The sequence below is a fragment of the Phyllobates terribilis genome, unplaced genomic scaffold (assembly GCF_046119375.1).
Source record: "Phyllobates terribilis strain yellow unplaced genomic scaffold, ASM4611937v1 Scaffold_1__5_contigs__length_1240528914, whole genome shotgun sequence".
NCBI lineage: Eukaryota > Metazoa > Chordata > Amphibia > Anura > Dendrobatidae > Phyllobates > Phyllobates terribilis.
The window spans coordinates 870,248,623-870,268,691 of NW_027362761.1; positions in this window are offsets into that span (position 1 = coordinate 870,248,623).

Here is a 20,069-nt window from a genome sequence, read left to right on the forward strand (position 1 = left end):
TGGGGAGTGGGTCTCCCTTAGTTTTCGCCTTTTCATTGAAAAGCAAAAGCTGACTAAAATTAGGAGGAAATGCAATGCCCGATGGAAGAGTCGTGGAGGTTAGAGGTAATTAAAAACAAGATTTCAATGCCCCTTGGAAGAGCTGTGGAGTTCAGAGTGGCTTAATAAGACGCTTTTAATGCCCATTTGAAGAGACGTGGAGGTCACAGTAGCTTAACAAGGCGGTTTTAATGCCCCTCGGAAAAGACGTGGAGGTCCCAGTAGCTTAACAAGACAGTTTGAATGCCCCTTGGAAGAGACGTGGAGGTAAAAGTAGCTTAACAAGACGGTTTTAATGCCCCTCGGAAAAGTGGTGGAGGTCGCAGTAGCTTAACAAGATGGTTTCAATGCCCCTTACAAGAGCCATACAGTACAGCATATTACAAACATTATTCCCATTATTGTGGAGTGTGTCTTCCACAGTCTTTGCTTATGCCTTCCAAGCAAAGCTGGCAAAAATTAGGATGGAGGAACTTGCAATGCCCCTTACAAGAGCCATGCAGTACAGCATATTACAAACATTATTCCCATGATTGGGGAGTGGGTCTCCCATAGTATTTGCTTATGCCTTCAAAGCAAAAGCTGCCAAAAATTAGGATGGAGGAACTTGCAATGCCCCTTACAAGAGCCATGCAGTACAGCATATTACAAACATTGTTCCCATGATTGGGGAGTGGGTCTCCCATAGTATTTGCTTATGCCTTCCAAGCAAAAGCTGCCAAAATTAGGATGGAGGAACTTGCAATGCCCCTTACAAGAGCCATGCAGTACAGCATATTACAAACATTATTTCCATGATTGGGGAGTGGGTCACCCATAGTATTTGCTTATGCCTTCCAAGCAAAAGCTGCCAAAAATTATGACAGAGGAACTTGCAATGCCCCTTACAAGAGCCATAAAGAACAGCATCTTAAAAATATTATTCCCATTATTGGGGAGTGGGTCTCCCACAGTCTTTGCTTATGCCTTCCAAGCAAAAGCTGACAAAAATAAGGACGGAGGAACTTTCAATAATGGCAACACGGACCGCGGTCACCCTGGTGGTATAGTGGTGGTGGAGGCTGAGGATAAGGAGAAGAACATAAAACAGCCGAAATGAGGAAGCGTATACCCATGTGTTTGTGTGAAGCGGTGCATGTGAATACACCTCCCGGAAAAACACAGTGGATTTGACTTTATGTTACTCAGCTGTCATTTGGTGGTGATGAGAAGTCTGGCCCAATCCAGCTCTTGTTCATTTTGATAAGGGTCAGCTTGTCAGCATTGTCAGTTGACAGGCGAGTGCGCTTATCAGTTATAATTCCCCCAGCGGCACTAAAAACACGCTCAGATAACACGCTAGTGGCAGGGCAGGCCAGGACCTCCAAGGCGCACAGAGCGAGTTCATTCCAAGTGTCCAGCTTGGATACCCAATAATTAAAAGGCACAGAGGAATCACGGAGGACGCTGGTACGGTTGGCAAGGTACTCCCTCACCATCTTTTGAAACTTTCCACTCCTTGTGAGAGTACCCCGCGCCTCAGGGCCTGTAAGCTGGGCGGGTCTCAGAAAACTGTCCCAGAACGTTGACAGTGTTCCCCTGCCCCTGCTGGATTGGAGTTGCCTCTCTCTCGCTTGTACGCCTTGGTTGGTCAACGAACTGTGACCTCTGCCGCTAGCGTGTTCAGATGGAATCTTTTTTAACAGTTCTGCAGCAAGGGCCTTCTGGTACTGCCCCATTTTTGTAGACCTCTCCACCTCAGGAATAAGAGAGTGAAAGTCCTCCTTGTAGCGGGGGTCTAAAAGTGTCACCAACCAGTAATGACTGTCACCCAACATTTTGACAACGCGAGGGTCACGGTTAAGGCAGAGTAACATAAAGTTAGCTATGCGTGCCAGACTGGTAACGGCCAAGATTTCCTTGTCCTCACCAAGATGACGACTGACCATGCTCTCCTCCTCCTCCTCCTCCTCCCCCCTGTCCTCAGGCCACCCACGCTGAATCGATGGTATGACAGTTGTACAGGTACTACCATCTACAGCGCATGATACAAGCTCCTGTTCTTCCTCCTCCTCCTCTCCCTCATTGTCCCCCAATGCACGTTGGGATGAGATGAGGCTGGGCTGTGTGTAATCGACTGCTACAGCTTCTTGATCCATCTCATCATACTCTGGCTGCAATGCCTCCTCTTTAATTCTCTGCAGAGAGCGTTGCAAAAGACAGACAAGTGGGATGCTGACACTAATGATGGCGTCATCGCCATTCACCATCTGAGTGGACTCCTCAAAGTTTGTCAAGATGGTACAGATGTCAGACATCCAAGTCCACTCCTGAGGTCTTATATGTGGAGTCTAGAAAAAAGAGAGGGGTCGCTCACTGGTCTATTCGGGTGCTCTGAAGAAAAGAGTAATCTCAATTGCAAAAAGAACTTCGGCACTCCATACATGAAAATATAAGAAATATTGTATCTAGACTAATGTCACTTTGAAAAATGAAGGTTTTTTGCGCATAATTTGGCCAATTTATGTGTGCCCATCAACCACGACAAGGTCACCTTCGTATGATGGGAAACTACGCTACGCTACCACTGGATATGCCACTCTTGGGCTGTAAGCCTGTATGGACAATATGTCTCTGCTTGGGCTTTTAACCTACAATGTATGGGCTGGTAGAGCTAGTTAAAACCACCTGTGACTGAATGGGAGGGACACATGGTCAGAAAAAAGGCTGTCAAACTTCTAATAGTGTGAACACGTACCTGCTGCAATGCTCCAGGAGCGGGATCCCAAAAATGATTAATAGAAAAAAGAGAGGGGTCGCTCACTGGTCTATTCGGGTGCTCTGAAGAAAAGAGTAATCTCAATTGCAAAAAGAACTTCGGCACTCCATACATGAAAATATAAGAAATATTGTATCTAGACTATATTATATGTGGAGTCTGACCTGAATATCGACGGCCTTGTTGCAGCTGGTACTCCACAACTGCTCTCTTCTGCTCACAAATCCTTTGCAACATGTGGAGGGTAGAGTTCCAACGTGTGGGGACATCACACACCAGTCGGTGTGACGGAAGCTGCAAACGCTGCTGCAACACAGCAAGGAAGGCGGAAGCTGTAGCTGACTTGCGAAAATGAGCAGACAGGCGGCGTACTTTGACGAGCAGATCTGGCAACTCGGGGTACGATTTAAGAAACCGCTGAACCACGAGGTTAAGCACATGAGCCAGGCATGGTATGTGTGTGATCTCGCCTCGCCTCAGAGCCGCCACCAAGTTACGGCCATTGTCACACATGACCATGCCTGGATGTAGGTTCAGAGGTCTCAGCCTGTCACGATACTAGTGGATACAACTGGACACCAGTAGCTAGGTCAAAAAGACTGCAGACACAAGGGTTAAGCAAGTGATATTGTATTGATGATTTGAATGCAATACAGCATAGAAGTTCAGACGAGTCTTTAGCCAATCCAACAGACAATAGCAGCAGAGCTTACACTCGGCAATATAGCATGCAAAGTCACTGAGCAATGAGAGCACCAAGATGTCCGGCACTGACAGACTCTCTTGCAGAGCAGATGAACACAAGCTGGCGGGAGTACTTACATAGCCGCAGGTATAGTCAGGTTGGAGATTTCTGAAGTCGGGTGTTAGCAATCACTCGGTCACCAGGTGGGGATCCAGATGTGCAGGTTGGCAGAGGACTCTGCCGTTAGAAAAGGACCAACAGGGATCGTAAGTCCAGGCTTGAGACTGCAGAGGAACAAGGTCCAAAACATAATACACAAGCAAGGAAATAGAACAGGTTCTGACTTTATATATATCTTTGGCAGGAAGCAAGATGGCCGATGTGAAACATAAAGATCCATGTTAACTAAGGGCAAAAGAAGCAACAGGTTCCAGGCCTAGATCCTGACATTACTCCCACCTCAAGAATGGCTTCAGGACGATCCCAGACCAGGCTTGCCAGGGTACCTTTGATGGAACTGCTCAATCAATCGGGATGCATTAATATTATCCACGGGTTCCCAGGAATTCTCCTCTGAAGAATAGCCTTGCCATTTAATCAAGTACTGCAATTGATTTCTGTAGATTCTCGAGTCCAGAATCCTCTCAACGATAAACTGTTCTTGACCATCCACGAGAATGGGATCAGGAGGAGGAGATGAACGTCCTGGAAAAGGATTTGGTACTACAGCCTTAAGTAAGGAAGTATGAAAGACAGGATGTATCCTCATAGTTCTTGGGAGTTTTAAGCGACATGCAACAGCACCTACCAACCCACTGATCCTATAGGGACCGATATACTTCTGTCCCAACTTAGGGGAAGGGATCTTCAGCTTTAAATTTTTTGTAGACAATCAGACTAAATCTCCTACCTTGAATGTTGGTGTTGGTTTGCGAAATCTGTCAGCTGCCTTCTTGTACCTATCTTATGCGGAAACCAAAGTCTCTTTCAGAAGTTCAAGGTTCTGCTGAAGTGAAGAGATCCTGTCGGCAACTGCTGGTAATGATGTATCTACCGATAATCTGGGAAGAATGCTAGGGTGATATCCCAAGTTAGCGTAAAATGGTGACTGCTTGGTGGAAGCACTCTGGGCATTATTATACGAAAATTCGGCCAATGGGAGTAGTCTTACCCAATCATCTTGTAAATGGCCAACGTAACAGCGAAGGTATTGCTCCAATGTTTGATTGGTACGTTCTGTCTGCCCGTTGGACTGTGGGTGGAAAGCAGAAGATAAATTAACCTCAATACCTAATGCCGAACAAAAGCTTCGCCAGAACTTTGAAGTAAATTGAACTCCACGGTCAGAAACAACTTCATCCGGAGCCCCGTGCAAACAAAAGATGTTCTGGATGATTAGGTCAGCAGTGTCCTTCGCAGAGGGTAAGCCAGAGCAAGGGATGAAATGGGCAGCCTTGGTCAGGCGATCGACCACCACCAAAATTGTACTCTTTCCCTCGGAAGTGGGCAGTTCCACAATAAAGTCCATGGAAATGGACCCCCACGGGCGAGACGGCAAAGGCTGTAGCAGACCTGTAGGGGAGGCACGTGGGATCTTGAATTTAGCACATACCTCACAAGATGAAACGTACTTCTGAACATCCTTCCGAAAACCTGGCCACCAGAAGAAGCAAGATAAGAATTCTTGAGTCTTCTGAATTCCTCTGTGCCCCGCAACCTTAGAGTCATGAACCAATCTCAACACTCTTAGCCTCACGGTCTCAGGAATGTAGAGTCGCCGTTCTTGGGTCAAACTCCATTCCTAAAAAGAAGGCTTACCTCATCAGATGGCTGAGACAGGAAAGAGTCTGAGTTGTAAGCATCTTTGATGACCTGCAACAAATCTTGATTATGAATGACTCCTACAAAATTGCCATCAGAAAGTATGGTCTTAGGTGAAGCATCTGGAACAGCATCAGTGGAGTACATCCGAGATAAAGCATCTGCTTTTCCATTGCGAGAACCTGGTCTATAAGATATTGTAAAATTGAATTGGTTAAGGAAAAGACTCCAGCGGGCCTGTCGTGGGGTCAGACATCTTGCTGACCTGATAAACTCGAGGTTGCGATGATCCGTGAGGACAATGATCGGCTGTGAAGCTCCTTGGAGAAGATGTCTCCACTCCTTGAAGGCGGTGATGATAGCCAGTAATTCTTTATTTCCTACATCATAGTTCTTTTCGGCTGGAGACAGTCGCTTGGAAAGGAAAGCACAAGGATGAAGTAAGTTCTTCTCACCTGTTCTTTGGGACAGTATAGCCCCGACGGCACAGTTTGAGGCACCTACTTCAATAATGAGGGCGAGTTCCGGGTCAGGGTGGATCAGTACTGGTGCCGATGTGAACTTGATCTTGAGCCGAGAGAATGTCTCTTGGGCTTGAGGGGACCAAATAAACGCTGTCTTCTTCTGTGTCAGCCGGGTGATGGGAGAGATGATGTCAGAGAAGTTCTTAATAAAGCGTCTGTAAAAGTTAGCAAACCCGATGAAATGTTGGACCTCTTTGACGTTCTTGGGGATCGGCCACTCCTGAATCGCCTTGATCTTACTGTTATCCATGCTCAGACCCCGTGGACAAATTACATATCCTAAGAACTGGACCTCAGTCTTGTGAAATTCACATTTCCCCAACTTGATGTATAGATGGTGTTCCTTCAAACGCTGCAGGACAGTCTTGACATGTTGCTGATGTTCCTCCATGGAGCTAGAAAAAATCAGAATGTCATCCAGATAGATTACGACAAAAAGGTCCAGAATATCTCTAAAGATATCATTTACTAGATGTTGGAAGGTCGCTGGGGCATTACAAGGTCCAAATGGCATGACCAGATACTCAAAGTGTCCATATCGAGACCTAAATGCTGTCTTCCATTCGTCTCCAGGTCTTATACGGACTAGATTATATGCCCCGCGTAGGTCCAATTTTGAAAAGACCTTGGCCTGATGGACTCTCTCGAGAAGCTCCGGAATTAATGGCAGGGGGTAGAGGTTCTTGATGGTCACTTTGTTAATTTACCGGTAGTCAACACAGGGTCTGAGGGATCCAGCCTTCTTTTTAACAAAAAAAATGGGTGCGCCGGCTGGAGAGGATGAGGGGCGTATGAAACCTTTGGACAGATTCTCATCAATGTATTCTTTGAGGGTCTTGAGCTCAGGACCGGACAAAGGATAAATATTTCCAAAGGGAATGGCAGCAGCAGGTAGGAGCTCGATTGGACAATCATAAGGGCGATGTGGTGGCAACTTGTCTGCATTCTTTTTATCGCAAACATCCGAAAATTCTTTATAAACTGCCGGTAACTTTAAATCCGAAGATGGGTCGCCTGAAGATGGTCCACTCAAATCCCCAGAAATTACCTCCCTAGCTGGGAAGCGCAATCTCTTGGTCTCCCAGTCAATAATGGGATTCTGAGCCTGCAACCAGGGTAAACCCAAGATAATAGGGAAGTGTGAGGAGGAAATCAGAAGGAAGGGCAATTTCTCCTGGTGGTCATCTCCCATGAGAATCTTCAGGGGCTCAGTCTGCAGGTCCACTGGCCCCGAGGCCAAAGGAGAGCCATCCACAGTCTCCATCAGAATAGAAGATGCTCTTTTCTGTGATCGGATTCCATATTCATTAGTAGAGATGAGCGTTGTTCGACTCGAACTGTTCGCCAATCTCAAATTCGAGCTGGGATGGTGTGACTCCCCATGGGAAGAGTGCGGCCCCAGGGCAGTGTAGTGGATGGTGGGAGTGATGGTGGTGAGAGTCCCAGTACCGGTAGTGCCGGAGGGGCGAAAAAGCACACAGACAACGTACTGCAGTCCAGGGTCTTTACTCACGGTTAATATCCAAGTCACTTCTGCAGGGAATGACTGCCCGAGCCGTGCGGCGTTCACCAGGTGAGGGGCTCGGTCAACTCCCAGGCAGTTCAGGAGTATGGCTCAAGACTAGAGATGAGCGTTGTTCTACTCGAACTGTTCGCCAATCTCAAATTCGAGCTGTTTTGGGCGGTGTTCGAGCCGTTCGGCGAACACGAACAATTTGAGAAAAATTCGGCTGTTCGAGGTTATGTTCGATAACTGTTCGTGCACCAAAATCATAACTGGATTTTTTCTCAGTAATGATGAAAATTAATGTTAATACGCAGTTTGAGTGTACAGCGGGGTGGGGGGAGGGGCAGGGGATGGATCTCTGCAGGAACAATGAAGATATCCATTTTTTTTTTTTCTTTCCCGCATTTACAGTGGGGAGGTGCAATCTGTCAGCCTATCAGCAGCGCACACACGGAGCGAAGTGCTTTTTTTCACACAAGCAAGGGCATGTGTCATTGGCAGTGTATGTCACATGTCCTTGCCCTATAAGACCAAGTCATTTTCCCCGTCGCCACCATTTTCTCACTGCTGCAGCTGCGTGTTAGACGGCACCGCTGTTGCTGTGTGCGCTATACCTTGTTAATTTCAAGCCAATTTTCGCACAAATCTACAGATAGCTTGGGAGTAGGGAATAGTTGTGATTGCAGTCCTTTTAAGGACTAGGTTACAGCATTTCCTACAACTTTTATCAGGCAGGTCTGTGCTCTTAAATAGATAGATTGTGGGAGTAAAGACTAATTGTAATTGGAGTCCTTTTCAGGACTAGGTTACATCAGTTCCTAGCAGTTTTTGCCAGGCAGGTCTGTGCCAGTGCTGTGCAAGTTTTTTTCACAGCATTTGGCTGAATCTAGCAAAGCTAATCCTTTTTGGCCTATTGCAGAGTGTGTTAGTCAGTGGAGTAGCCTATCTGTGTTGCAAGATATACCACCTGTGTATAGAATACCAATTTTTTTACTGCACCTAGTGAAGTAAAATCTTTTGGGCATAGCATCATTCTATTAGTCCATCTATACTGACCTCCATCAGGTTGCAAATTGAATATAATTTTTTTCTGCATCTAGCTCTAAAAAAATATTGGGCTTCTAGCTGTGTGTGGGACTTGTTGTATTAGTCCATCTATACTGACCTCCATCAGGTTGCAACCTGCATATATTTTTTTCTTCATCTACCTCTGAAAAAATATTGGGCTTCTAGCTGTGTGTGGGACTTGTTCTATTAATCCATCTATACAGACCTCCATCAGGTTGCAAACTGAATATATTTTTTTCTGCATCTACCTCTGAAAAAATATTGGGCTTCTAGCTGTGTGTGGGACTTGTTGTATTAGTCCATCTATACTGACCTCCATCAGGTTGTAAACTGAATATATTTTTTTCTGCATCTACCTCTGAAAAAATATTGGGCTTCTAGCTGTGTGTGGGACTTGTTCTATTAATCCATCTATACTGACCTCCATCAGGTTGCAAACTGAATATATTTTTTTCTGCATCTACCTCTGAAAAAATATTGGGCTTCTAGCTGTGTGTGGGACTTGTTCTATTAATCCATCTATACAGACCTCCATCAGGTTGCAAACTGAATATATTTTTTTCTGCATCTACCTCTGAAAAAATATTGGGCTTCTAGCTGTGTGTGGGACTTGTTGTATTAGTCCATCTATACTGACCTCCATCAGGTTGCAAACTGAATATATTTTTTTCTGCATCTACCTCTGAAAAAATATTGGGCTTCTAGCTGTGTGTGGGACTTGTTGTATTAGTCCATCTATACTGACCTCCATCAGGTTGCAAACTGAATATATTTTTTTCTGCATCTACCTCTGAAAAAATATTTCGGCTTCTAGCTGTGTGTGGGACTTGTTCTATTAATCCATCTATACTGACCTCCATCAGGTTGCAAACTGAATATATTTTTTTCTGCATCTACCTCTGAAAAAATATTGGGCTTCTAGCTGTGTGTGGGACTTGTTCTATTAATCCATCTATACAGACCTCCATCAGGTTGCAAACTGAATATATTTTTTTCTGCATCTACCTCTGAAAAAATATTGGGCTTCTAGCTGTGTGTGGGACTTGTTGTATTAGTCCATCTATACTGACCTCCATCAGATTGCAAACTGAATATATTTTTTTCTGCATCTACCTCTGAAAAAATATTGGGCTTCTAGCTGTGTGTGGGACTTGTTCTATTAATCCATCTATACAGACCTCCATCAGGTTGCAAACTGAATATATTTTTTTCTGCATCTACCTCTGAAAAAATATTGGGCTTCTAGCTGTGTGTGGGACTTGTTGTATTAGTCCATCTATACTGACCTCCATCAGGTTGCAAACTGAATATATTTTTTTCTGCATCTACCTCTGAAAAAATATTGGGCTTCTAGCTGTGTGTGGGACTTGTTCTATTAATCCATCTTTACAGACCTCCATCAGGTTGCAAACTGAATATATTTTTTTCTGCTTCTACCTCTGAAAAAATATTGGGCTTCTAGCTGTGTGTGGGACTTGTTCTATTAATCCATCTATACAGACCTCCATCAGGTTGCAAACTGAATATATTTTTTTCTGCATCTACCTCTGAAAAAATATTGGGCTTCTAGCTGTGTGTGGGACTTGTTGTATTAGTCCATCTATACTGACCTCCATCAGGTTGCAAACTGAATATATTTTTTTCTGCATCTACCTCTGAAAAAATATTGGGCTTCTAGCTGTGTGTGGGACTTGTCGTATTAGTCCATCTATACTGACCTCCATCAGGTTGCAAACTGAATATATTTTTTTCTGCATCTACCTCTGAAAAAATATTGGGCTTCTAGCTGTGTGTGGGACTTGTTCTATTAATCCATCTTTACAGACCTCCATCAGGTTGCAAACTGAATATATTTTTTTCTGCTTCTACCTCTGAAAAAATATTGGGCTTCTAGCTGTGTGTGGGACTTGTTCTATTAATCCATCTATACAGACCTCCATCAGGTTGCAAACTGAATATATTTTTTTCTGCATCTACCTCTGAAAAAATATTGGGCTTCTAGCTGTGTGTGGGACTTGTTGTATTAGTCCATCTATACTGACCTCCATCAGGTTGCAAACTGAATATATTTTTTTCTGCATCTACCTCTGAAAAAATATTGGGCTTCTAGCTGTGTGTGGGACTTGTCGTATTAGTCCATCTATACTGACCTCCATCAGGTTGCAAACTGAATATATTTTTTTCTGCATCTACCTCTGAAAAAATATTGGGCTTCTAGCTGTGTGTGGGACTTGTTCTATTAATCCATCTATACAGACCTCCATCAGGTTGCAAACTGAATATATTTTTTTCTGCATCTACCTCTGAAAAAATATTGGTCTTCTAGCTGTGTGTGGGACTTGTTGTATTACTCCATCTATACTGACCTCCATCAGGCTGCAAACTGAATATATTTTTTTCTGCATCTACCTCTGAAAAAATATTGGGCTTCTAGCTGTGTGTGGGACTTGTTCTATTAATCCATCTATACAGACCTCCATCAGGTTGCAAACTGAATATATTTTTTTCTGCATCTACCTCTGAAAAAATATTGGGCTTCTAGCTGTGTGTGGGACTTGTTCTATTAATCCATCTATACATACCTCCATCAGGTTGCAAACTGAATATATTTTTTTCTGCATCTACCTCTGAAAAAATATTTGGCCTTCTAGCAGTGTGTGGGACTTTCTCTATTAGTCCATCTATACTGACCTCCATCAGGTTGCAAATTAAAAATAATTTTTATCTGCATCTAGCTCTGAAAAAATATTTGGCCTTCTAGCAGTGTGTGGGACTTTCTCTATTAGTCCATCTATACTGACCTCCATCAGGTTGCAAATTAAAAATAATTTTTATCTGCATCTAGCTCTGAAAAAATATTTGGCCTTCTAGCAGTGTGTGGGACTTTCTCTATTAGTCCATCTATACTGACCTCCATCAGGTTGCAAATTGAACATAATTTTTTTCTGCATCTAACCCAGCCAATAGTTTTGGCCTAATACCACAGTTTGGCCACTCAGCTCTGCTCGGTTCCCATCCATTGTTTTTTTGTGCAAACAACTCCAGAGTTGTTAATTAGTTAACCACCAAAATGAGTGGAAAAAGGCCTGCTGCTGGTGGAAAAGGGAATAGGCGTGTTGGGAAGGGGAAAAAAGGTTGTGTCCGTGGGGTAGGTGTTAAAGCAACAGTAACATCTGCAGAAGAAAGACCATCTTCCAGCCAAACTAAAATGTCTACTTCTTTTAGCGGACAATGTGATAAGATCCCTTTCTTACGGCCACGCCAATCGCTACAAATTCCAGATGAGGCACAAAAACAGCAGGTGCTTCAATGGATATCAAGTGCTCCTTTAAGTGGGCTCTCCTCCACATCAACTTCAACATCACAAATACTCCAGTCCTCAAAGGTGTCACCCAAATCGCACTTGCTTCCTCACAGCTCCCAAATCTCCAGCTGCCCGTCTGAGTATGAGGTAGAACAGATGGTTGAGTCTGCAGAGCTGCTACTCATACTATAGCCTGGGTATCAGAGGTCGACTCCAGCGCTTCTGTGAATCCAGACGAGGAAATGATCTGCACTGATGCCCAGAATCTTTATGAGTCGGATCCAGGACCAGACGCAGAAGGTTCTGACCATAATGTAGACCCTCATTCCCAAACTGTAACTCCTGTTGGTGGAGACAATGAGGAAGACGATGATAAGACTCAAATACCTGATTGGAGCGACAACTTTAGTTTTTTGTCAGGGCAGGAACAGGTTGGCTCTGAGGACGACGGGTGTGATAACGCACAGGGTGATGATGATGAGGTTGGAGATCCCACTTACTGTCAACCCACAGTCAGCCAAGAGATGAGGTCAGCAGAGGAGGTGGAGGAAGATGCTAGTGACGACGAGGTCAGGTTGCGCCTTCCTGGACAGAGACGTAGTACTGGAAGCACGTCAACAACTGCATCCTCAAACACAACTCTGCCTCTCACCACAAGTCGTGGTGGCTCTTCAGGTCGCATGGGTGCTAAACCTTGCATAGCCTGGGCATTTTTTCAGATCGATAAAGATGACCCAACTCGTGTTATCTGTAACATTTGTCAGCAAAAGCTAAGTAGAGGCCAAAAAATACATAGTTTGAGTACTTCATGCATGAACCGGCACATGGACATGAAGCATAAGTTGCAGTGGGAAGCTCAGTGTGCTACAATGCGGCCTAGCCGGCCAAGCCAACCACCGTCTGCCATATCTTGTGCATCCGCGGCCTCTTCATCCTCTGTGACTGGGGGGACAGCAGTCACACCTGTTTTGGGGTGCAGACCTGCCACCTCTTTACACGCAACAGCCAGCGTGATTGGCAGGTCATCATTTTCTTTGGAGGTGGTAACACCAGCTGGTGTTGAGCGCTGTCCGACATCGATAGCACCACCTTTGGATCAAGGCAACCTAACATGTCCGCCTGCATCTTCCTCACAGACCGGCAGTTTGCCGGGGACACCCTTATCAACCCCGTCTAAGCACAATAGCCAGCCTTCGGTCCCTCAGATGTGGACAAGTAAAAGACCATTTCCTCCTAGCCATGAGAAAGCTAAGAGGTTGAATTTCACCATCTGCAAGCTCTTGGCTACAGAAATGCTGCCTTTCCACCTGGTGGACACAGAGGATTTTCGAGACCTTATGTCCGTCGCAGTGCCCCAGTACCAGATGCCCAGTCGGCACTACTTCTCAAAGAAAGGTGTGCCTGCGCTCCACCAGCATGTCGCACACAACATCACCGCTTCTTTGAGAAACTCTGTGTGTGACAGGGTGCATTTCACCACAGACACTTGGACGAGTAGGCATGGACAAGGGCGTTACATGTCGCTGACTGGGCACTGGGTAACTATGGTGACAGCAGGACAAGGGGCTGCTGTCTAAGTCTTGCCGCCCCCATGAGTTGTGCGTCAATCCTCTTTATCTCAAAGTTCCTCCACTGCTTCTGCCTCCTCAACCTCCTCTCGGTCTTCCACCTGCACCCAAAGCCTGTCTGGTCATGCCACAAGCTTTCTAACCGCGCAGAAGGGATCCTGCACACCTCCTTACTATGCTGGCAGTAGGGCTCAACGTCATCAGGCGGTTTTTACATTGAAATGTCTGGGAAATGTGAGTCACACAGCTGAGGAGTTGTGGTCAGCTCTGGAGAAACAATTTCATGAATGGTTGTCTCCACTGGACCTGAAACCAGGGAAGGCCGTGTGCGACAATGCTGCAAACCTGGGTGCGGCCCTTCGCCGGGGCAATGTCACACACGTGCCTTGTATGGCTCACGTGTTGAACCTGGTTGTCCAGCAATTTTTAGCCCACTATCCCAGACTAGATGGCCTTCTGCAGAGGGCACGGTCGCTGTGTGCTCACTTCCGCCGTTCGCATCCCGCAGCTCAGCGACTTACATCTCTACAGAAGTCGTTGGGCCTGCCACTTCACCGGCTAAAATGTGATGTGCCTACCCGGTGGAATTCAACTCTGCACATGTTGCAGCAACTGTGGCAGCACCGACAAGCCCTGGTGCAATACGTTCTGACGTATAGCCTGGGCCAACGAGATCCAGAGGTGGGGCAAATCACGCTGGAGGAGTTGTCTCAGATCAGGGACCTATGCACCCTTCTGCACAGTTTTGAAATGGCGACGAAGATGTTTAGTGCTGACGATGCCATTATCAGCATGACTATTCCGGTGATTTACATGCTGGAGCACATGTTAAACAGAATTCGGAGTCAGGTGGTGGCACAAGAGGAGGTGGAGGAAGTAGAGGAGGAGGAGTTGTATGCGGAAGGGCTAACATCTGCAAGGTCCAGACGGTCGGCAGCACCAAGGCGGCAGGCATGTGAGGGTGGGGGAGATGGTTTTACCAGGGCGCATGGTAGCAGCCAAACTAGTGAGGAAGGTGCAGGAGCCCAGGAAGAAGTGGAGGACAAACTGATGGAAGACTCATCAGATGAGGGAGACCTTGATCACATTTCTGTTGTGCGATGTTGGGGGGAGAGGACAGAGGAAGGAAGCATGATTGTTACCTCGCCACCAACACAACAGGGACTTGGTGCTCCTGGATGCGCAACACACATGAGTGCCTTCTTGCTGCACTGCCTGCAACATGACCCTCGAATTGTGAGAATTAGAAATAATCCTGACTACTGGGTTGCCACACTGTTAGATCCCCGGTACAAAAGTAAATTTGCAGAAATTATTCCTGCCATAGAAAGGGATGCACGCATGCAGGAGTATCAGCAGAGACTGTTGCAGAATCTTACATGTGCTTTTCCACAAAATACCAGTGGTGCACGTAGTGAATCTCACAGTTCCAACTTGCCAACCGTGGGACCGTCAAGTGTTCAGCACTCAAACCGTAACAGAACCACAGTATCTGCTGGTAACATCAATTTTGCGGAATCATTTCACCACTTTTTTAGCCCATCCTTTGCAAGGCCACAGGAGACAAGAAGTCTGACACATAGTCAACGCCTAGAGACGATGGTACAGGAGTATCTCCAAGTAAACATTGAAGCCACGACTGTGTCACTGGACCCTTGCTCTTTTTGGGCTTCCAATCTGGATAAATGGCCGGAGCTAGCCACTTACGCCTTGGAGATCTTGTCATGCCCCGCAGCCAGCGTTCTGTCTGAACGTGTGTTCAGCGCTGCTGGTGGTGTGCTGACAGATAAGCGCACGCGGCTCTCCACTGATAATGTAGACAGACTCACGTTCATAAAGATGAACAAATCATGGATCCGAAACGACTTTTCTACCCCTGTGTCATCCTGGGGAGAGTAAAAGCTTGATGATTGGTTAAAATCACCCTACCAACCGTTTTAAGCTTTCAAATTACTAATCATGTTTATCTGTATCTTGGCTGGAAAATAATTTGGGCTTTGTAGCAGTGTGCAGCACTGATTCTATTAGGCCATCTATAATAAGCTCCACCAGATTTAAAATTACTAATCATGTTTATCTGTATCTTGACTGGAAAATAATTTGGGCTTTGTAGCAGTGTGCAGCACTGATCCTATTAGGCCATCTATACTAAAGCTTCACCAGATTTAAAATTAATAATAATTTTTAGCTGCATCTAGCCCGGAAAATAATTTTGGGGCTCCGAGATGCGCAAGACACATAAGTGCCTTCTTGCTGCACTACCTGCAGCATGACCCTCATATTGTCAGAATTCGAAGTAATCATGACTACTGGGTTGCCACACTCTTAGATCCCCCAAACTTTTCGATCAACCTTTTCATTTTAATAAAGACCAAAAAAATGGTCATTTTTGAAATTATAAGCATTAGCAGGTTGTTAGAAACTGAAATCAAACAGTTTTCAACTCAAAACTTTATTCTAGGTGATGTTACATTTTCACATAGGACCCCTTGTTCGAAAGGAGCTTCTGAACTCTCTCGTCCATTGAATTTGTCAGGTTTTGGATGGTTTCTGCTTCAATTGTTTTGCATGAGGACAGAATACCCTCCCAGAGCTGTTGCTTAGATGTGAACTGCCTCCCGCCATCATAGACACTCCTTTTAATGATGCTCCAAAGGTTCTGAATGGGGTAGAGGTCAGGGGAGCATGGGGGTCACACCATAAGTTTGTCTCTTATTATGCCCATATCAGCCAGAGATGCAGATGTTTTATGTGCAGCATGAGATGGTGCATTATCATGCAGAAAAATGATCTTGCTGTGAAATACACGGTTCTTCTTCTTGAACCATGGCAGGAAGTGCTGTTTGAGAAAATCCACATACATTATGGAGTTCATCTTTAGCGCCTTCAGGGATCCTAAAGGGGCCGACAATCTCTCTCCCCATGATTCCAGCCCAAAACATTACTCCACCTCCTCCTTGTTGGCGCTGTAGCCGTGTTTGCGTGGGGTGCCCATCAACCAGCCATCCTCCACTCCATCCATCTGGACCATCGAGCGCTGCACGGCACTCATCCGTGAACAAAACAGTTTTGAAATCAGTCTTCATGTAATGTTTGGCCCACTGGAGCCGTTTCTGCTTGTGTGAAGTGGATAGAGGAGGTCGACAGGATGGCGTATGCACAGCTGCAAACCTCTGAAGGACCCTGCATCTTGTTGTTCGGGGGACGTTGGAGGCACAAGCAGCTTCAAAAACTTGTCTGCTGCTATGACAAGGCTTTTTTGCCGCTGCTCTTTCAACCTGACGTAATTGCCTGTAGGAAAGAGTCCTCAATTTGCCCTTATCAGCACGCACACGTGTGTACTGTGAATCAGCTACATACTTCTTGATTGCCAAGACACTTCATCCTGATCATCGCACAATGTTGATTGTAGTCATGCCTTGACCTAAACACTCCACAATTTGTTGCTTCTCAGCAGCCGACACATCCTTTTTCTTTCCCATTTTGGCAGAAAATGTAGGCTGCTTAATAATGTGAGACAGCCTTCTTAAGTAGTCTTGCCTTTCATTGGACACACCTGCCAAACTAATTAGCACAGGTGTCTGCAATTGCTTACAGTGATATAAAGGGCCCTGACACACATCACCATCAATGAGTTTAACTGACAAACAAATTCTTCCCTTATCACTCCTAAACACTTTTTGCATAATAATTTGGAACACAGTGTACATGTGCTTTTCCACAAAACACCAGTGGTTCACGTAGTGAATCTTACAGTTCTAACTTGCCAACCGTGGTCTGTATGGAGTTGTTCAATAAAGGGCCCAAAATTAAGATAACATAGATGGGAGAGGTCTCTATGAATAGGAATTCCTAAGTATTTGATACCCTGTGAGGGTCAGGCAAAGGGAAAGTTGGACTGGATGGAATCCTATATGGATTTGGGGAGGGAGACATCGAGGGCCTCAGACTTCGCTGCATTGATTTTAAAATTTGACCATGTAACAAAGTGATCTATTTCAGCCATAACAGCATGTATGGATATATGTGATTGAGTGATATATACTAGGACATCATCAGCAAATAGAGAGCACTTGTACTCGGTGCCTCCCACCTCAATCCACCTAATATTGGGGTTATGGCGAATTGATGAGAGCAGGTGCTCCGTCACTAGGATGTATAAGAGAGGGGACAGAGAACATCCCTGCCTTGTCCCATTGGTGATTGTGAAAGGTGATGAAAATGTTCTGACGCGCCCCCTGGGCCTTGGGACACCCTGAGCCGGACCCTTTTTGGTGGATGCTGGTGGTTGTAGTCTCCGTGGCGGCAACCCGGTTCCGTGGCTCAGGGCGGTCAAACCAGTGGCGGAACTATTTATGTGGTTTTGATGTTTAAATGTCCGACTACGCCACCCGTGGATTGCGGTCAGAGTGAACCGCCGCTCCAGGGCAGACCGCTGAGGCTGGTGTTGTGGGTGCAGCAGAGCGTAGCATAACTCCCCACGGGAGGAGTATAGCCTCAGGGCAGTGTATGCGGAGGATGGGGGTGATGGTGCAGGGCAGCAGCAGTAATGACACGGAGTCAGTGATGCAGTCCAGGGCCTTTACTCACAGTTCTTATTATCCAGACCACGTCTGCAGGTAATGGCTGCCCACGTCGTACTGTGCTCACCAGGTGAGGGGCTCAGACAACTCCCAGATAACTTTGGAGTGCTTCACAGGACCCCCTTTGTGTGTCCTTTGTCTGGCCTTTCTTACCAACCCTTCTGTCCGGCTGCCTCGGGCCTCCTCTTGGTAAACTTGGCGCCAGTTTCCCTGACCCTATGTGGTGCTTTCCTAGCGGGTGTAGCGAGGGGCTGCGCCACATAAAATGTCACAGCCTCCTGTTTCTAGCTGAGGGTCGTTTCCTGCCTCCACTAGTTTCGGGGACCGGTCTCCCCCTTTGGCCTGACCCCTCCACACAGGTGGATTCGGGCGTGCGGTGGTGACTCGCCCGTCCGCACCCCTGAGATCCCTTCATTCCTCGTTCCTGGAGCCTTCTCCGCTCCTCTTCCTTCCTTCTCCCTCTTCCAGGCCTGGGCCTCTGTTACTAGGCCCGCCTCCGGAGCAGAGCTCATGCAGAGCCCCTGCTCCCTGCCACTTCTGCTCAGACTTCTCTGCACTGAACTAAGATGGTGCCCACCTTTTATACTCCCTTCTCAATGCACCCAGGAACTGCTTCCTCCCTGCTCCTGCACTACAGAGTTCCCCTTCCTCAGTGTTCCCTCCCCCCACTCCAGCCAGGGACAGGGACTGTCGTGTCCATCTCAGGGGCATATTGGTCGCCCTGCCCCACGGCAATGTGGTGTAATGCATGCAGGTGTCGGGTCCTGATCCACACTCCATCCTTACCTGAGAGTGAGATATCACACCTCTGGGTGAGGTGCAATACCTCTGTAGCAACCGAGCCCTCAGGGTGCTACAGTTCCATTTATCTTCAGCCTAGGTGACGTATTGCGATACAGGGCCGTGATTTTGGCAATAAAAGGGTCCCCTAGACCCCTACCCCAAGCTTTTTAAGAGAATCATATATGGCGTGCCAGGAGACTCTATGGAATGCTTTCTCAGCATCCAACGAGAGTATCTAATTACACATTTTTAACTGCATCTAGCCCAGGAAATACTTTGTGCCTAGTAGCAGTGTCTGCTAGTCAGCGGATTATCCTGGCTGTTAAGCAAGCTATACCACCTGTAGTTTGGACACTTAATTTTTTCAAAGGAAATGCTTCGGGACCACGGGATACTCAGTGAAGAGCATCAGCAGGCACCCCAAGGCATAGGGGCTGGGACTGGCAGTAGGATGCCTTGCGGTGGACAGCCGAGCTCGATCCTTATAAAAGATTTTTAACTGCAGCAGCTTTAGTGGACGCTACTGGAGCTGGAATTACGCGGCTGCTGTCATGAGACTTGCCCTCCAATAGATCCTTGTAAATGGATTTAAAGTGTATTCATTCAAATTAGAGAGACAATTTAAATTAAAAAGCTTAGAGCTGCCTCCACCACAGGGGGGCTCGCTCGACCCACCAGCGGACAGGCACCAGTATTGGGAGAGGGGGGCTGGCCGTCAGGGTTCACCGCGGCTCTGGCACAAACCCGGCGACACGGAGGTGGCACGGGCAGGAGCGGACTGAACGTGTCGGCTTCTCGCTTTTTGGATTTTAGAAGGGCATGACATGCCTATATCTGTGTCTCCCCCTCCTTTTACTCCTCCACCTCTTTTCATTTCTCATGACTATATGTACTTGTCACTTTTCCATGTGTTAGTTGTGTCTTCTGAGCAGTTTGTCAGCTTTTGGACACCTTTGAAGGTGTTTTCTATGTGTTTCTATGTGTTTTTGTTTGCCTGCCATTGGTTTTAACGGTGTTCGAAGGTGTTCGACGAACAGTTCGACGAACAGTTCGGCGAACACACGGGTGTTCGACGAACCGAACCGAACTCGAACACTACGGGGGTGGCTCAACACTACTCCTTCCATGTATCTCTCCTCAAACCCGTGGTACTTAACTCTTCTTCCAAGTCTACAGGTACGCCTCCTGCTCCGGTTTCCGCTGAGAACGAGTTTGAGGTAGAGAACATTCTGGCCACCAAAAGGGTAAGAGGAAAAACCTTTTTTCTGGTAGATTGGAAGGGGTTTGGTCCTGAGGAGAGAACGTGGGAGCCCCGGGAGAACATCCATGCCCCCTCTCATCCTTGATAAATTTCTCTCTGGCCTAAAAAAGGGGGGGCCTAAAGGGGGGGGTACTGTAGTGTCGGCGTCCCTGCCTCCTGCTAGGCAGG